Genomic DNA, 19,193 nt, shown 5'->3' with positions numbered 1-19,193 from the left:
CATCTGAGAACAGAATGTACTTGGAGAAATAATAGTTTTCCTCACTCACATTAAGAAGCCAGCGACAATATTCCAGCCTACGGGGTTTATCAGCAGCGTGCAACTCTTGGGTCAGAATTACTTTATAAGGATAGAAGTGAGCCGATTTGAGAACCTTACAGACGGTTGTCTGGCTAACTTGTTGATAGCGCGCTATGGTCCGCGTACTTATTGTTGGATCCTCGACAACCATTTGTTCAATTGGCGCTCTGTTTATTTGCGGTGTGCGTCCTTAACGAAAAATAATAAAACAATGGAAATGATACAAGTATACAATATTTGAAATAGCAACAAAAAATAAAAAAATATTAACAGACAATCGTATAAATACATAATGTATGTACCTGGACGCTTGACAGGTTTAAATTGACCAAATTTTCGCATCCTCGACTCCAGCCTTATAAAAAATACATGGTCCGGATGCTTTCGCTCTGGATATGTGAGAGCATACATTCTCGCGGTTTTCCGTGGTTGCCGGTCGTACTTCCCGTAAAGTAGGAGCATGTCGGTCATCTCCTTATTCGTAAAATTATGTGCCATTTTTGTACGAATGTTATACGACAGAAGATGACGAAACGAAGTGAGAGAACCGAACGATCTTTTCATGACGATTGTTGACGCGACACGTAGAAACAAATAAATATCAGGTCCTGACAACCAAAGGATTGTCGATATTCATTTGTTTTTACATGTGCTTGCTTTTGGTCACCGCGGAATACTGCGAAAGCTTCGAGATACCCAGGGCGAAAGTAAAGACATAAATAAATATTTTTTTAAACTAGAGTCGCAGATGTAAAAAATAATCAATTAAATACTTCGTAATTTAGATGCAATTTATTGCAATATAATTTAAGATATCTTGTATCATTATTTTCACTGTTTCATTCCATACAGAGAGAACAGTATATCTTATTAATAAGATAGCAAATTCAATAATCGTTGCATACATATAATTTCACATGATTTTATGTGTTTAACATATCTCTGTATGAGCCTTACATGACAAAAAAGTTTGCATGAAGGCGCTAAAACAGGTAAATGTTTTATGCCATTACTTTCATATGCAAAAAGTATACGGCAAAAATATTCCCTCTTACAGAGAAACAGATATTAGAGTTACAATTATTCCACAAAATTGTTTGTATTTTCCGCTTTAACAAATATAGTTTCTATTATCTACTTTGAGCATTTTATATATTTCGTTTTATCATGTAATTCGATTTATAGTTTCTACCTTGGCTGCAATATTTCGAACTCGAGACTTCGCGCAGGGTTCGCGCGGCCGTTCTACGCTACAGCCATCTATACGCCGGTAAGTCAATTGCAAGTGCAGTCGATAACTCGTCTTAGAGGGTAAAAAACTGGTTTACGAAATAAAACTCACCCTGTATATATATTAAGCGACGCGGTAGCGTCGCGACGCCAAGTACATAAAAAATAAGGTTCCGAGCAATGAGCATCACTGCATATACAGTCTGTTCAACAAGAAAGTGACCGCCATAATCTGGAAACAATAACAATTTAGATTAAATTTTCTTTTTATTGAAGTACACATTATTAGCTATTGCGCAATTACCTAATATTTCGTCCAATCACCTCCATTACTGATTATAGCTGTACACCTTTTTTCCATACTTCCGACGAGGTTTTCTGCATATTCATTTGGCAAAGATCGCCATATCTTCTTAATTTGAAATGACAGCTGCTTCACCGTGTACACTGGCTTTCCTTTGAGCTTCATTTTCATGTACGACAACACATTTTCACTTGGATTAACATCTGGGGACATTGCCGGCCATTCCATCGTAGTGACGTTATTTTGTTGTTTCCACGCACTGCACAGTTTGCTGCGATGTTTAGGGTCATTGTCTTCTTGCAGCACCCAACTTGTTCTGTCAAAACCAAAAAACTTTTCAGCAGACTTCAGCAAGTACATATTTCTGGTAGATAGTGCGGTCTGGTAGAACAAGTTGGGTTCTGCAAGAAGACAATGACCCTAAACATCGCAGCAAACTGTGCAGTGCGTGGAAACAACAAAATAACGTCACTACGATGGAATGGCCGGCAATGTCCCCAGATGTTAATCCAAGTGAAAATGTGTTGTCGTACATGAAAATGAAGCTCAAAGGAAAGCCAGTGTACACGGTGAAGCAGCTGTCATTTCAAATTAAGAAGATATGGCGATCTTTGCCAAATGAATATGCAGAAAATCTCGTCGGAAGTATGGAAAAAAGGTGTACAGCTATAATCAGTATGGAGGTGATTGGACGAAATATTAGGTAATTGCGCAATAGCTAATAATGTGTACTTCAATAAAAAGAAAATTTAATCTAAATTGTTATTGTTTCCAGATTATGGCGGTCACTTTCTTGTTGAACAGACTGTACGTCGAGCGTTGCCAAATTCTTTGCATAAACGTCGAGCGCTACCGTAAAGCTTATCTGGAATTCATGTCATTTGGCAGGTCACATAAACTTATGATTAAAATATTTCTGGAACTAAAACCGATATCAAAAATCTAACGGCACTTATATAATATGAATGCAAGCTTTAGATTGCGACCAATTTGAATAAGATTGATGCAGTCAATCCTAAGTCTATTGTAATCATACATTATAACTGCGAAGTTCCGTTTTCCATTTCTAGACTCACGTACATATGTTCGCACATACACATGCAAAGCGATTTTGTCCCTCAAGCTTGCGTTCACACATGCGTTCATACATACACGATTTAATTTATTCGTAATTAAAAATACATGGAAAATGTTTTTTCTTACGACAAAGATATAAATCGAATAAGCTATAAAAAATTTTTAATTTACTTGTTTTAAATGAAATCATCGTGATAGCGTTGCAATGATAATTAGATAATTCTTTTAATTGTGAAATATAAATTATAAAAATTTAAGATATATTTTGGAACATTTATTCATAGAACGAAACCGAGAAAGAAAGAGGGAGGGAAGCACGACGTTGCACGACGACGACGACGACGTTGTATGACGATATCCAATCCAATAAGAAAATTTTAAGGATTAATATGACGAGAGAGTGAGAAGGTGAACGAGTGAGAGCGAGAGGACGAGAGAGCGAAAAAGCGAGAGAGTAAGAAAGCGAGAGGGCGAAAGAGCGGAAGAACGAGAGAGCGAAAAAGCGAGAAAGAGCGAGAGAGCGAGTGAGTGAAGGCGAGAGAGCGAGAGGGCGAGAGGACGACTGTGAGTGAGAAAGCGAGAGAGCGAGGGAGAGCGAGAGAACGAGAAAGCGAAAGAGCGGAAAAGCGAGAGAGCGAGAGGATGAGAGCGAGAGGACGAGAGAGCGAGAGAGTGAGAGAGAGCGAGAGAGCAAGAGAGCGAGAGAGAAAGAGAGAATTACAAAAAGGAGTGAGATCCCTAAAAAAAACCTTTTTAAAAAAAGAAAAAATATATACGCCAAGTACATAAAACCTCTCAACTTGTCAAAACTCAAAACTAAATATGAAATCAATAATTAACTAGCCAAGTATCTAGAAGCAGTTTGAGTATTTTACCCAAACGTTTTCCATGCATACTCTCTTATTACATGTCGACATTGAAGTACTTGGCGTGCCCGAATCACATTAAAACGTACTGTTCTACCTATAAGAGACACAAAATCATTTGCGAATCATTATTAAAAATCATCAAGATACAAGATACTATACAAATTTACAAGAATACATGACCACTGCGATCCGGGCACGCCAAGTACTTCAATGTCGACATGTAATAAGAGAGTATGCATGGAAAACGTTTGGGTAAAATACTCAAACTGCTTCTAGATACTTGGCTAGTTAATTATTGATTTCATATTTAGTTTTGAGTTTTGACAAGTTGAGAGGTTTTATGTACTTGGCGTATATATTTTTTCTTTTCTTAAAAAGGTTTTTTTAGGGATATAACTATACACATACACATATATACATTATATATTAATTATATACACATAAAAAATATACCTACATTTATGTGTGAGTGGGTGCGTGTGCGTGTGCGTGCGTGCGTGTGTGTGTGTGCGTGCGTGCGTGTGCGTGTGTGCGTGTGTGTGTGCGTGTGCGTGTGCGTGTGCGTGTGTCATGTATTAGGTTATCATCTGTGTCATGAGATACAAACGATCCAATCAAATTTACATGTTTCGTTGAACATATTCCTTCTCTCTCACATCGATTCTTATAATTATTATATTTATATAAACGCAGTAAAAATCTCTCTATCTCTATCTTTTCTGGAAAGATTTTCTCTAAAAGAAAAAATAAAAGAAATAAAAATCATAACTTGCGTCATATTCAATCTAATTGTTAATACAAGAAATTGTTTCTTGTAAAAAGTTGAAAAATGTTTTGGTTTTCTTCTCAGATTTCATGGTTTACCTAAATAAGATGGACAAAAAATTGGAGGAAATAAATTGCAAAATAGACACAGTTATCATGAATCAAGGAAAACTGAATAGGCCTTTGCTTCCTCATGAAAATAAAAGACTCAAACCACATAACATGCCTTGTTTGCCTTTAACCAACAACAGTGATGTCCAAGCAATGGAAAAATGGTTATCATCTAATGCTGAAAACACCATTGCTTTAGTACGATTATTTATTTCTTATATAATCATTGTCACATAAATAATTGTAATGTAAAATTGTACTGTAAAATTTGTATTTTTTATATTAACCCGTCATACGTAATATGAACAGTAACACATAATTTTTTCAGTATCTAGGATTAATGTATCTTTTTCCAGTATTATTTGCTACTCTCATTGTCATTACTGAAATTACTATTTTATTTATCTTATATTTTACCTTTCATTTTACTTGTTCTTTTACTTACCTTTTCTCTAGTGGAATTTTATAATCTTTTATAATGTTCTTATTTTATTTATTATTACTTTTAATAGGTTATTGAATACATGTAAAAAATGCTTTACTTACAGTTTTAGTAATGAATTTTAATTGTATCTGAAGGTACAATGTAAATCTTTTAATATCTTTTAATTTTTGCATTTTATTTTTTGTAATGTGATTATCTCACTTCATTTGGGTCCACTGTTGATGAAAAAATGCTATTACCGCAATTATGCAAAAAGTAATGTATAACTCTCTGGCTAAGAATTACAATTTTGATGGCCATGGTGAGAAGATAGGCCTTAATTAAGGCGATCCTGGAGTTGCTAGTGAACTATTTTTTCACTAGCTCTCGTAACAGCGATTACGGGCGGAATCTCTAGATTTTCCTGCACGCTAATCTTTTTATTAGTTGCACAGAATAATAATTCCTTTTCCACGATTAAAGTACACACAATAATGAATTGTAAGCTGGTCGTTTTTATCTTCAAAATGAGGAAAAATTATACAGTTACAGTTTTGTTATTGGCTAGTGACGTAACCTCAATACATACCCTAACAGCACATGATATCATTCAAATATTCTATACACATACTGTGAATGTACGTACTGAACATAATATACTGAGAACATCCCTACAATATCTCTTATAGTATATTATTATTGTATATTCTCACAATATACTAATAATATCTTTTACAGTATATTATTTTTCGTATATTCTCGTATATTCTCAGAATATACTTTTAATATCTTTTACAGTATATTATGTTTCGTATATTCTCCATATATTCTTAGAATATACTTTCGAGTTATGCAGATAGTAGAGCATTTTATGTCATTTCCGATATTGCCGGTACCAGTTTTCTTGATTGTCGCCTGATACCGCATGGTTTTTGGTTGGTTCTCTAAGAATGATCGACGAATTTAGAGGTAATCTTTAGTTTTTTTCTAAATATTTTATTAGACATAAAATGAAGTTTAAGAACATTTTATTTGTATGTATATTTTTGAATTTTTAAGTTCGCACATAAGTGTTCTTTAACATATTAAGAGCAGAATTTGAAACGCGCTTATTAAATATACTCGATAGCGTAGTGGACTAGAACGAGGACTTCGTGTGAGGTAAGTGGAAATTTTAATTAACAAAATGTATATAGTATACATATATATCAAATAGCAAAGCTCAGGAGTAAATATAGTAAGAATATATTAATTGATAAATAGGTAAAAATTAATTTTTTTATATATATTTTTAATCTAGCCCAGGCTAGCTCATTACTAGACAAATATATTTGTTTAGTGGCTAGGACTTCTAAATGGCTCAGTATTAGCTACGTTTGCTAGACGGGGGCTACAATATAAATAATATATAAAATATATAATATAAAACGCGTATCGGCTAGCTAGTGACTGCGGCTACCGATTAGGTTAAATTTCCACTCGGGATACTGGAAACGTTCTATCAATATACTATCAATATACTATCAATATACTGAAAGATATTCGCAGTATATACTATGAACTAGGAAAAAGTGGACATTAGATCATTCTCAGTATGTACTCAGTATATCGTGGTACGTATCTCGAATGGTCTGAGAATATTCGCAACATACTTTTGCGATATTCTCCAAACATTCTCAGTATCTACAAGTGCTGTTAGGGTATTTGCTTAATATTTTTATTTTGCAGTTTGTACGCCTAAAGTAAGACCAGCTTACATTCAGGACAGGATCAGGGAATATTATGAAACTTTTAGAAATGAGTTTGAAAGCCTAATAAAAAAGATTAGCGTGCAGGAAAATTTCGTACACATGAATGTGAAAAATGCAGTGAAAAATCTATGTAAAGGATAAAACAGAGCACAAGATTAGTTGTCCTATGTCCTGACAGATGGACCTGCAATTCGACTATTTGACACGGACAGGCAATAATATAATCTTTGTCTTTTTGAAATGTGCGACGGTGCGGGCGCGTATCCCGGTGCCGCCGACGGTGTGGGCGCGTATCCCGGTGCCGCCGACGGTGCGGGCGCGTGTCCCGGTGCCGCTGACGCACAGTGGGAAAAAAGGCACACTTTTTGGACAAAAATCGCTGTACGGTGTAATTTTTAACCGATTTTAATGTTTTTTTTATGTACTCGTTATAAATTGCTCTGCAATCGTATCGTGCCCGTTGTTTTAATTACAGCTTTTTATTGAAAATGGCGCAACCCAAAGTTATCAGAAGTATAGAAACTGTAAGATATTTAATTTATATAACTGCCAAAATATTAAACTATTATTGTAACGTAAAAGCAAAGAAATAGATGAAATTTTTTTATTTATTAGTCCTTTTACGATATCGGACGTGTCAGAATTGTTTGTATAGTTTTTATTGTTTTTGTATGTAAATATATATTTTTTTTATTCTTTTTAATATTTTTTATAAACACTGTTTTAACTTCAGGTCTTCTTCAGTGACAAAAAATGACAATTTTGACCACATATATATTATTACGGATCCCTAAAACCCATATGTATAGTATTAATTTGTTAAAAAAATATTCAATATCTTACAGTTTCTATACTTCTGATAACTTTCGATTGCGCTATTTTCAAGAAAAAGCACTAATTAAAAAAACGGGCGATACGATTGTAAAGTAATTTATAACGAGTACATTAAAAAAACATTAAAACCGGTTAAAAATTACACCGTACAACGATTTTTGTCCAAAAAGCCTTTTTTCCCCACTGTGCGACGGCGCGGGTGCAGACGTGAGCATCTTTTGTAATTATAATGAATTTTTGAAAATTTAAAAAGAAAAAGGCGTTTCTTGTTCCATAGTATAAGTTACATGTACACGCAGTGGCGGCTGACCGTATATCCGTGTGACTTCTCATATACACAACATACAACGTTTGAGTTACACACGCTCCCGCCTGTCGCTGTATGGTTGTGTATGTGAGGAGTCATACGGATATACGGACAGCATACGCCGCCGTGTGTACATGTAATCGGCTTTTTATCAAAAAGACATAACACTGCTTTACCAAATTACAAAATTGATATAATATCTTCAGAGTAACAATAATACAAGATGAGGCTAAACAACTTGTTCTCGCGTAAACATTATTTTTATAATTCTATATGATAATGATGATGCTGCGCCTTGAAATCATTTGGATGAATAAACAATCCCTCCATCGTTATCCATTGTGTATCAAGCCTGTTCAGAAAATATTCGCCTACCTTTCAATCTGGACACTAATTGGACTACCACTAGTTCTACCACTAACATCCAAATACCCAGGTAGCACAAAAATCCAAGAGACATCGCAAAGACGTCCTTTAAATATCTTGAAGAATAAGTCTTTTGGATTTTTATGCTACCTGGGTACCTATTAAACGTACAGGCAATATAATTATATATAGACAAAATTTTTTAATTTTAAAATTTTTTATTTTTATTTTTTGCTATATACACGCCTCTTTTAAAATAGGATAAATGTAAATAAATGTTTAAAATGTTTTTTATTTATAAGCCGGCACGTATCCCGGCGGTGGTGCCTGAGCCGGCACGTATCCCGGCGGTGGTGCCTGAGCCGGCACGTATCCTGGCGCTCGTGCCTGAGCCAGTACGTATCCCGGCGCTCGTGTCTGAGCCGGCACGTACTCCCCTCGTCGAGCTAAGAAAGCTTCGCGCTTGCGCGCTTTCTTGCGCTCTTTTTGAAGCGCACGGCGCACCGCATTGTCAATACGCTGAAACAGAAAGAAATATTATTTTTTAACATAAATATATATATATACACGACATACATACACGAGTGTGTGTGTGTGTGCGCGCGCATTATATATGCTGTATGTGTATTTGTGTGCTAATATGTACTTTACGCACACCAATTTACATTCTTATCATTTATATAATTGAACTACAATTGGGTAGCAATCAATAAAGAGGTGTCGGTGTCTCTACATGTAATTAAGATAAAATGATATATGGTAATTCTTAACAATATCGAAAGGTTGTAATTTAAAGATAATTATATGTGTGAGTGCGTATGAAAAATGTAAATATAAAAAGATATATAGATTCATGTATTCAATAACATGTGACAAAGAATGCAATGTAACATATCAAATATAACGATTGATACAATAAGGTATTATATAAATGTGTATATTTGCAGACGGTGCTGTGTAGAAATGGTTCAAATGTTTCAATTAAGAATGCAATGTTCTTTAGTGGAAGGTACCGTCGATCTTTCTAAGCAACAGTCTCTGCATCGTTCGAGCTGTTGCATACCTGTGTCCGGTGCTGAGTACGTCATAGTTTTGTGACTTTTAGCAATTTCTCTTTTACGTTATTTCTGATGGAGTAATGCATGATACGTTTTCCTCGAGATCTACATTTGTGACTAGTTAATTGAAATGAATGATAACGAGAAAACACATATACGATTTTTATGCGAAGCAAAAGGAAAATCATTACAAACAACTACAAATGATTCTAAAGAGGACGCAAGTGGATTTGACATATCTTGACGATTGGCAATGTTAGCATATTGACATTTGTGTTTATACCTCTTGAACGATTCGACTATGAACGGAACGAAAATGCACAAACAACTACAAACGATTTCAAAACAAACTACGCAAGTGGATGGCAGATATCTCAATTTTGGGTAAAAGTAATTTCTTTTAATTTTTGTTCTTTTTTAATGGAAAAAACTGCAAACAAAATTATTGTCACTACAAACAACCAAACTCGAAATGCTACCATTTGCCATAAACTTTGATAAAAGTCGGGTAGCAACGTCACACAAGTACAGATTTATAAAAACTTACTTTTTGCACGTCGGGCGTCGTCGCTGTCGCCGTCATCGTCATTATTTTCGGCATCATCGCCGTCGCCGCCGCCGCTGTCGTCGTTGTCGAGTTCGTCGCCGTTGTTGTCGTGGGGTCAGTCACCGTCGTCGTCGAGTTCGTCGCCGTTGTTGTCGTGGGGTCAGTCGCCGTTGTCGTCGAGTTCGTCGCCGTTGTTGTCGTGGGGTCAGTCGCCGTCGTTGTCAAGTTCGTCGCCATCGTTGTCGTGGGGTCAGTTGCCGTCGTCGTCAAGTTCGTCGCCGTTGTTGTCGTGGGGTCTGTCGCCGTCGTCGTCGAGTTCGTCGTCGTTGTTGTGGGGTCTGTCGCCGTCGTCGTCGAGTTCGTCACCGCCGTCGTCGTGGGGTCTGTCGCCGTCGTCGTCGTGTGGTTTGTCGCCGTCGTGGGGGTCCTCGTCATTTTCTCACTTCGGCGGCGGCTCGGCACCTTTCCCTCGCTTTTAGCTGTAACATATCAAATTTATTATTATATTTATTATACAATATACTAATAAAGAAAAGAAGACAAAACGATTTATATTAATTGCATCAAATTCGTCAATTGATATAATTGATTATTATAATTTATGGTCGTAATATAAATACGGTTTATACATATTTAAAATCTATGTGTGCATTGAAACTTGCAATTAGATATATCACACATAAGTCTGTTTTTTTATTTATGCATAGCTGAACTGGTGCAATATAAAGTGAGATAAGTATATTATTATTTATTTTACTCCTTATGCCTTTCGGCTTCGGATGGACCTCCGATCCGAACAATACAAAACAAAACGAAACGATACAATACGATACAATACAATACAATATATTATAATATTATCAATGACCTCACAACCCAATAACCCAACATAAATTATCTCATCTGATTAACATTTAACCTTTCGCCTTATCTCATATAAACTAAAACTAAAAACTAAAAACTATCAAACTCTAATATACTCTAACATTACATACTCTATACTAATCTAAACTCTAATAATTATGTAACGTACCGCTGTGCAACGGATAGCTCGCGAGTAACCCAGGTCGGTGAGATCGTATGCGATAGGGCGGGTAGTTGAGTGAGTAGACTCGGTTGATAAGAGAACGCGGATTTATTCAGGGTCTATTCCGGATAATACATATTGAACGTCGGACTTACAACCAACGACGGAATGCGCGAACTTATAACTAAGGGCCGCTCAGTACGCGGGCTTGCGGTGGAGTGCCGCTCACTACGCGGGCTTGCGGTGGAGTGCCGCTCAATACGCGGGCTTGCGGTGGAGTGCCGCTCAGTACGCGGGCTTGCGGTGGAGTGCCGCTCAGTACGCGGGCTTGCGGTGGAGTGCCGCTCAGTACGCGGGCTTGCGGTGGAGTGCCGCTCAGTACGTGGGCTTGCGGTGGAGTGCCGCTCAATACGCGGGCTTGCGGTGGAGTGCCGCTCAATACGCGGGCTTGCGATGGAGTTGCAGGATCGGTTGCCGCTCAATACGCGGACTCGGAAGGCCAGAGTCGGAGCGCTCTGGCCGGGAAATGATGTCGGTTTCTTCGCTCGCCGCGCTTATATATTGCCGGTTTGGGGGCGCGGGATCTGGTGGCGTGGTGCGGGGGGGTCGCCGCGGTGGGGAAGCGGAATCGGCGGCTCTTTCGCGACCCGCAGTGGCGTCGCGCTCGCTTTGCGGATTGCATTGGCGTAGGATGCGCGTGACTTCGTCACAATTAAATAAAACCAAAACAAAACAAAAACAAAAATAAAACATACTCATTAACTTTAACCTTTACATTCTTATACTCTTCCACTTGTTATCGAACAAAATAAAATAATCAGTAAAACTCAATACGCTTGCACATCAATATATCTCATCAATACCAACACAAATAACGCAACAAGTGAGATAAGTATATTTTTTCTCACTCTAACGTATTGCACCAGTTCAGCAGTACAAGAATAAAAAACATATGTAATGATACTTACATCTAGGCATCGCGGCTGTTCTTTCCAGAATGATGAAGATTGCCTCGGCGACTATCGTGTAATTCGATCCTTTGGCGATATTCATATTTTTCACTAACGCAACACGTGCCGGCGGATATATTTGTGTGGCGTACACAACGCTCGCGATCACACACAATCCTACCTATTGGTGAGGTAGCGACTGTAAACCGCGACGGTGTCGCGCTAGCTATTTCGCTCGCTCCTACACCTTTGCAATTACTCTATAACAATAAGTATTCCGAATGAATGCTTGAACGTCGATTTGCAAATTATTATTATAAATATATGATATTATGATGATGACTTTAATTATATAATTGTTCGATAATTCGAGTAAATTGCTATGCAAAGATGTGTAAATTCGTAGAACTGTATTCCAGCAAGAACATGGAAAATTATACTATGTTACACTATTACTATGTTTACACGAGCGCTACTTCTATAGTAACTTACTCGAATTATCGTAAGTTACTATAGAAGTAGCGCTCGTGTAAACGTAGTATATGAGGGTTACACTATGTCATCTGTGTAACTTGCTGGAAAAGACACACGGATTCTGTGGCAGCGTCATACGAGTGCTGGCTGGCGGACTAGGGCAAGCATCCTCCTGCGGTGAACATTTGTAGGATGGGTGACCGCAGGAGTGTTACAGGTACACAGGTTCTTAGTGACCAGCACGCGATGGGTGCCAGCTCAGGCACCAGCGCCGGGATACGTTGCTAGCTCAGGCACCAGCGCCGGGATACGTGCTAGCTCAGGCACCAGCGCCGGGATACGTATCAGCTCATGCTCCACAGCTTCTACGAGTATGACGCTGCCGTAGAATCTAAACTATTGCTAATTATTGTAAAAGGAAAACAATACAATTTTTTTATTTCAAAACAAATGAAACAATATAATTGATCAAATTAATATACCTAAATAATCTTTTCATAATTTAATATTTCATTATGTATACATATATATTTCATTATATTTCCTTTCAAAGAACACGTGTCATAATGCATTATGTATAAACGATGCAGGAAAACAAATATTATTAATAATTTTAAATCATTTTAAATTTCTGATACTACTTTCCTTATTCAAATATCTAATTCAACACGCCGAGTTTTATTGATTTTTTCGGTGTCCAAGGCAAATGATCATCATTTGTAATGTAATTATTTGTTGCTTTCTCAATTTTTTATCGGAAAAATTCAAGATTACTATAACTACAAAAAAACGTGAAAATATGTTACATACCTGAAAATACCTGTTACAAATTATGCGTTGCAAACATATTAATTATTTATTATGTTCTTATACACTCACTCCCAAAAAAAGCGGTACACTAAAATTTAGGGAAAAACTTACCAACCTTCAAATGATCATAACTTGGTAAATAATGAAGATAAAAATATGTTCAAAAATGCAAAATGAAGCTTCAAGTATCCACTTTAAGAATATTTGTTGAATGGCAATTATGGTCGGCCATTTGATTCAAAATGGCGGATGACAAAATGAGAGGATGCAAAAGTGATAACCGAAAGTCCGAGTTTGTGACGGTGCATGGCGTGAATTAGATATCGCAGCCTAATGGGACCAAATGCAAATGAAAATATAGTGTTATCTTTAAAATGCTTTTTACCGAGCTCGATGCGATCATTTTTCGCTGAGTTGTGCAACTTTAAAAAAGAAAACACTCTGTTAAGTAAATTTGGAGTATCTCAACAAAAAATGATCGCATCGAGCTTTGTAAAAAAGCATTTTAAAGATAAAACTCTATACTTTTATATGCATTTAGTCCCATTGGGCTGCAATACCTACTTTACACCATGTGCCATCGCAAACTCGAATCTTCATTTATCAATTTCGCATGCTCTCCCTTTCCGCCATTTTAAAAAACTCGTCGTGCACAATTTCGATTTAAATTGCGAAAAGTAGGGTTTCAAAGCTTTAAAACCGTTTTTGAAATTTTGTGCTAGGATAGTTAGGTACCGAGATATTCAATTTCGAATTTGCAATATCGTCGATTCAGCAAGGCCTAAGGAATTAGAAAACCCTGCGGTTCGTTTAGTTCTTTTATAATTCCAACTGCTGCGTTCATTATTCTTTATACTCCAAATCCTTCTTATGTGGTGTGTGCGTGTGTGGGTGTAGGTGTATGTAGGTGTGTGTGTGTGTGTGTGTGTGTGTGTGTGTGTGTGTGTGTGTGTGTGTGTGTGTGTGTGTATCACTAAGGATGAGGACCCCGTGGTTCGTCAGTTCCACAGTAATTTATGACTCCAAACCCTCCTTGTAGTGTGTGTGTGTGTGCGCGCGCGCGTTTCTGTTTCCTTCGGGGTGCTTGATTAACGCGAGTCTCCTAGCCTCTCGCGATTCGGGGTGCTTGATTTACCCGAGTGCCCTAGCCTCTCGCGATTCGGGGTGCTTGAGTTATGCGAGTCCCTTAGCCTCTCGCGATTCTAGGTGCTTGATAACTGTTTCTCAGCATCTATCGGAAAAGCTGTTCAAAGCTATCCCCGTTGGCTCGAATGCATAACCTGATTCTCTTTGCGAAGTGTTCGACCGTTCGAAGTAAGACAGCCCTTGGTATTGCTCTACAAGCCATTCGAATTCGTTCGATCATGTCTTCCCTTGTCGTCGGTTCCCGTTCGAACACCAAATTTTTCACGTACTTCCACAAGTAAAAATCAGGTGAAGTCAAATCTGGTGACCGAGGAGGCCATGCAATTGGACCACCCCGTCCGATCCACCTACCGTTGAAGTTTTGATCCAGAAAATGTCTTATGTTTCGTGCGAAATGTGGTGGCGCACCATCCATCTGAATCCACATTCTTCGCCTTGTCTCCAAATCGACTTCTTCGTAAGTAAAGTGGGTAAGTGGTCTCTTAATAACTTTAGAAAGCTATGTCCGGTCACATTCTGATGAAAAAAAAATAAGGACCAATTAGATAACCGTTGACAATTTCACACCAAACTACTACACTCCAACGATGTTGATTATTAACTTGCCTATGCCAATAAGGATTGACATCCGACCAGTAATGACAATTATGTGTATTTAATTCTTCGGTATCTTTAAATGTCGATTCATCAGAGAATAGAACGTATTTAAAGAAATCTGCATCATGCGCAATCATCTGTCTAGCCCATTGACAAAACAGTACACGTTGTCGCATGTCATTTGGAGTTAGAGCCTGCGTTAATGTGATATGGTATGGATGATGCTTCTTTTTCCTCAAAATTCTCACAATCGTTCTCTGAGGTGTACCTGTTTGTCTAGCTATTTGGCGCGTACTAATATGAGGGTTAATGTAAACAGCCGCTAAGACAACCAGAACACGTACATCATCAACATCAGAATCACGTTTAGCGTCACGACGAGTCAACTGACCCTGTTCGGCTCTTATCTTAAGCCTCCGAATGACGGTATTATTTGGATGTCGTCTGTTTGGATACCGATTTTGGTAAAGTCTCGCAGCTTCACGGTAATTGCCAAAACATTCTCCGAAAACTACTAACATATCGACGATTTCTTTAGGAGTATAATCACCCATGTCTACTATCGTAAAAAATATGTTACTGATAATATTATAGTTAAGAATTGAAAATATGAACAGAGAAGAAACTTTAACGTATATCTAACTTATCACGCCATAGAGTAGCAGAGCTTCCTCTCAGTATGCCGTAATACGACAGAATTAATTCGCGGTTTGGCTTAGCAACTTATACAGGGTGGCCCATTTTAATTTATACAGTCGATTTTTTAAAAAACTAAAAGAGATACGAAAAAATGTTTCAGACAGACATGTCACGATTTCGAGGGGGACATAAGAAGATACCATTGGTTTGACCTTAAATAGTCGTTTGAAGGTCACGCGAAGATCACCTTCAATTTCTTAAATTGAAACCCCAACTTTTTATTGCAGATTCTTATTCTCGATCGAAAAGTAAGTAACTTTTGTCTGATGTGACGTCTTGACGTCCACCTCACACCCATTTTTAATTCTTTTATTTGCAATATTAATTATTAATGTATAACCGCTGATAGTTATTTTTGAGCGCCATTGATACTTACCATTTTTGCTTCACTACTTATTATTAACCACAGGCTTACGTACAGTAGTCTGTTATTAACCTAACCAAGAATATTATTTACTTAGCAACCTAACCGACACATTTATTATGTTAAAAGCTTTAGCTTGATACTAGTTTTAATATAGAAATATATGAAGTAATACTATTAACATATATGAGGGGAAAAGAGAATATTAAAAGCACAAAAACAATATATATGTATAGCTTGGTTATTATGCTTTATGATAGATTTATTTAATTAATTTAGTCACGTATATATATATATATATTATCTAAAACGTAAAAACACAAAAACATACATAAAATCAGTAAAATATATAAAAACAGTTTTATATGTTCAAGCAGTTAAATAAAATAATTTTGAAACATTTATCATTAATAATTTGATAGATTTATAATATAATATTACGAGATTGGTAATATTTAAGATTGTTTGAATTGTAATACCATGAAGGTTTTTGTAGGTGTAGCAAAACCATTGAGCTACTTAATATTGTTTATTATATAAAAAGTATTAATGTGAGTTGTAATAATTGAAAGAATTGGTTTGGAAATATATCTTATTATATGGTTATATAGCCATTGATAAGTATTACAAATTTGGCTTAATACATTTGGGTTCTTGACAGGATAAAATATTTAATTATTTTTTATAACAAAGAAACAAATGGATTTGAAATGGATTTTATTATACTATAGTAAAGTCCTTTGCAAGTAGGTAATTTGCGTTAAAACCAATAGGGTCGGTTATTATATAAAAACGGGAAAAATCAATTAGTTATTTAAGACAAGAGTAAAAATAATGCCGGCGGAATTGAGTTTTATTAAGTGATAGTGTAGCTTTGACAGTTATTATAATTTACGGAGACATCTGGTGTTGATTGTTGTACAAGGTCATAAGTTGTCATTAATAACAATTAAAGGAGTAAATTTTGGAATTAATTTTATTATACAATGAAATAGTTTTTGTGAGTGTAGTAAATTGTATTACCACATTTGAAGTGATTTATCGTATAAAAAAATAAAGATTATTTTATTAACATAAAAGGAGAAACATTTTATGAGTAAAAGAATGTAGAATATTTGTCTACAATCTTAGTCAAAAAGAAGTACGTATTTAAAGTTACGAAATTGCAATAAAATTTTACTAAATTTTTTGGGTCTATAATTTGAACCGTAAGGAAATAATTTGTTATAAGTATATTGAAGCATCTAGGTCATAAGAGGAAACTAATAGGGACCTCAGATTTTGAAAATAATCATTTTTACGGAAGTGACCAACAACATTTGGGAATCATCATTTTTAGCTAGGCTGATGGTACCTGTGATGAAATTTTTCTTATCGCACCACGGGATCATTGAGAAACTGCAAAAATTGCAAAGTCATTATTTGTTAAACAAATCAGCGTTATTTTTCAATATTTATAATGTAGAAAGTTTTAATGAAATATTAATAGTTTAGAAGTTACAAAGTTAAAAACAATTAAAGTCAAAAAACAATTAGTGAACAATTTAATATAAAAGGAAATAAGGTGTTTAACCCAAAAATATTAAGAAAAGAATAAATCGTTAATTAATTATGAATAAAAGTATATTACACATGGTATTACATTCATAGTAAGGATTATTGAATTTATTTAAAGGAATATTTTATGTTACTGAGCATTAATTTAAGTATATAATTATTACGCATTTAATCTGTTAATAATTAAGTATATTAACAACACCATATACGAACACACTTATATATGTGCATATAACCCATAAAAGAATTATTGGTTATTTAAGATTTTATGAATTAATTAAGACTAACATTGTATTGGAATGATAATTTTATACGGTTTAATTATAATATTAAACCCGGCACACCAATAGTTACTTTATTACTAATTTTATAATAGCCAAAGAATAGCCGAGCAAGTACATACACGTGTATATCTATATCTATATATATATAGGTATCCCTATAACTATAAGACAATTATTGGTTGAGTGAGATTTTATAAGTTTATTAGAATGGTATCTTGAAATAATAATTTTAGACGATTTAATTACATTATTAAAGGCTCATGATACCAATAATTGATTTTACAATAATTTATAATAATTATTTCACTGAGTGCGTTATATTATTAAGTAGACGTATGCAAGGTCTTATAATAATTTATGCATAAGACTACGAGCATATAAAATGCATATGTCAAGCGTTATAATTTTAAGAATTAAATTTGTGAGCATTACAGAATTATTTAAATATTAATTTGAATAAGACAGTGAACACAGCGTTAAGTAACAAAGGAATAAAGATTTAAATTCACGAAGGAATATTATTTCATGGTGACTAATTGTAAAAGACGGTGACTTGTCGGCACCTGATTGAAATAATAATCCAAGACCGCTGTCTTAATCAAAGGTTGAATAGATATCTCGAGTAAGATATATCGGCAGAAAGTTGCAGCTGCCATTTGATTCGGAGAAACTCCGGTTGATTAAAAAGCATAACAGATGAGCGATAATTCTGTACTGAGAACTTTATGTTGAACTTACGCGTCAAAATACGTTTATCTTTTGTAAGCGTTGAGCTCACCGTTGAGCTCATCGTCCCCACTAGACGCACCGTGAGACCAATCCCACCACTTAAGTTTTCGATCCCACCATAAGAAGCTTCGAAAACGAAGAACCAATGAGTTAAGTAGGCAGAGCCTCCCTACTATTTTAGTTTTTGCTTTAACCGTAGCGTCCCCACTTATTGTAATCCCTTCTCGAGCTACAGGGACCCTGTCCCCACGCATCATTATTTTCGAGTATATAACGTGGTGCAGCAGCTAGAGAATCACTTTTTAATTAATTATAATTACGACTACTATTGGAGTCGCTAGCTAGCGTAAATTCGCTAACTAAGCGTAAAATATAACGTAGAGCCAGTGAAGTTCGAGTTATTACCGAAGTCTGATTGACTTATTCTTTTGCTGCTACATCATCAAGTGCTTCCTGACCTGAGGGTTAGATTTGTGCGAACGCTTGTGAGTAGATTTATTTAATTATTTTATACTCGCTGCTCTTATGGAACGTTATACTTGTCCTCCATATACATACTACACATTTTGACAGATTTATAAAGCTTCAATACATTATTACACTTACAGTTACTTAATATTTTCGATTTATAATTAGTTGTGAAACATTTACTGGCCTGAGGGTTCAGATTTATATGACATTTGCGAATAAAATTATTTCAAGTAACACATCATATATTCATATTGTAACCAACTTCTATATTACACTTGAGTTTAGTAATAAACTTTTGATTAATTTGATTGTTCATTAAATATACCCTTCAATTATTATTGTTTAATCATTGAGAATAATG

The sequence above is a fragment of the Ooceraea biroi genome, chromosome 6, assembly GCF_003672135.1.
Source record: "Ooceraea biroi isolate clonal line C1 chromosome 6, Obir_v5.4, whole genome shotgun sequence".
NCBI lineage: Eukaryota > Metazoa > Arthropoda > Insecta > Hymenoptera > Formicidae > Ooceraea > Ooceraea biroi.
Note: the sequence above shows the minus strand (reverse complement) of the source record.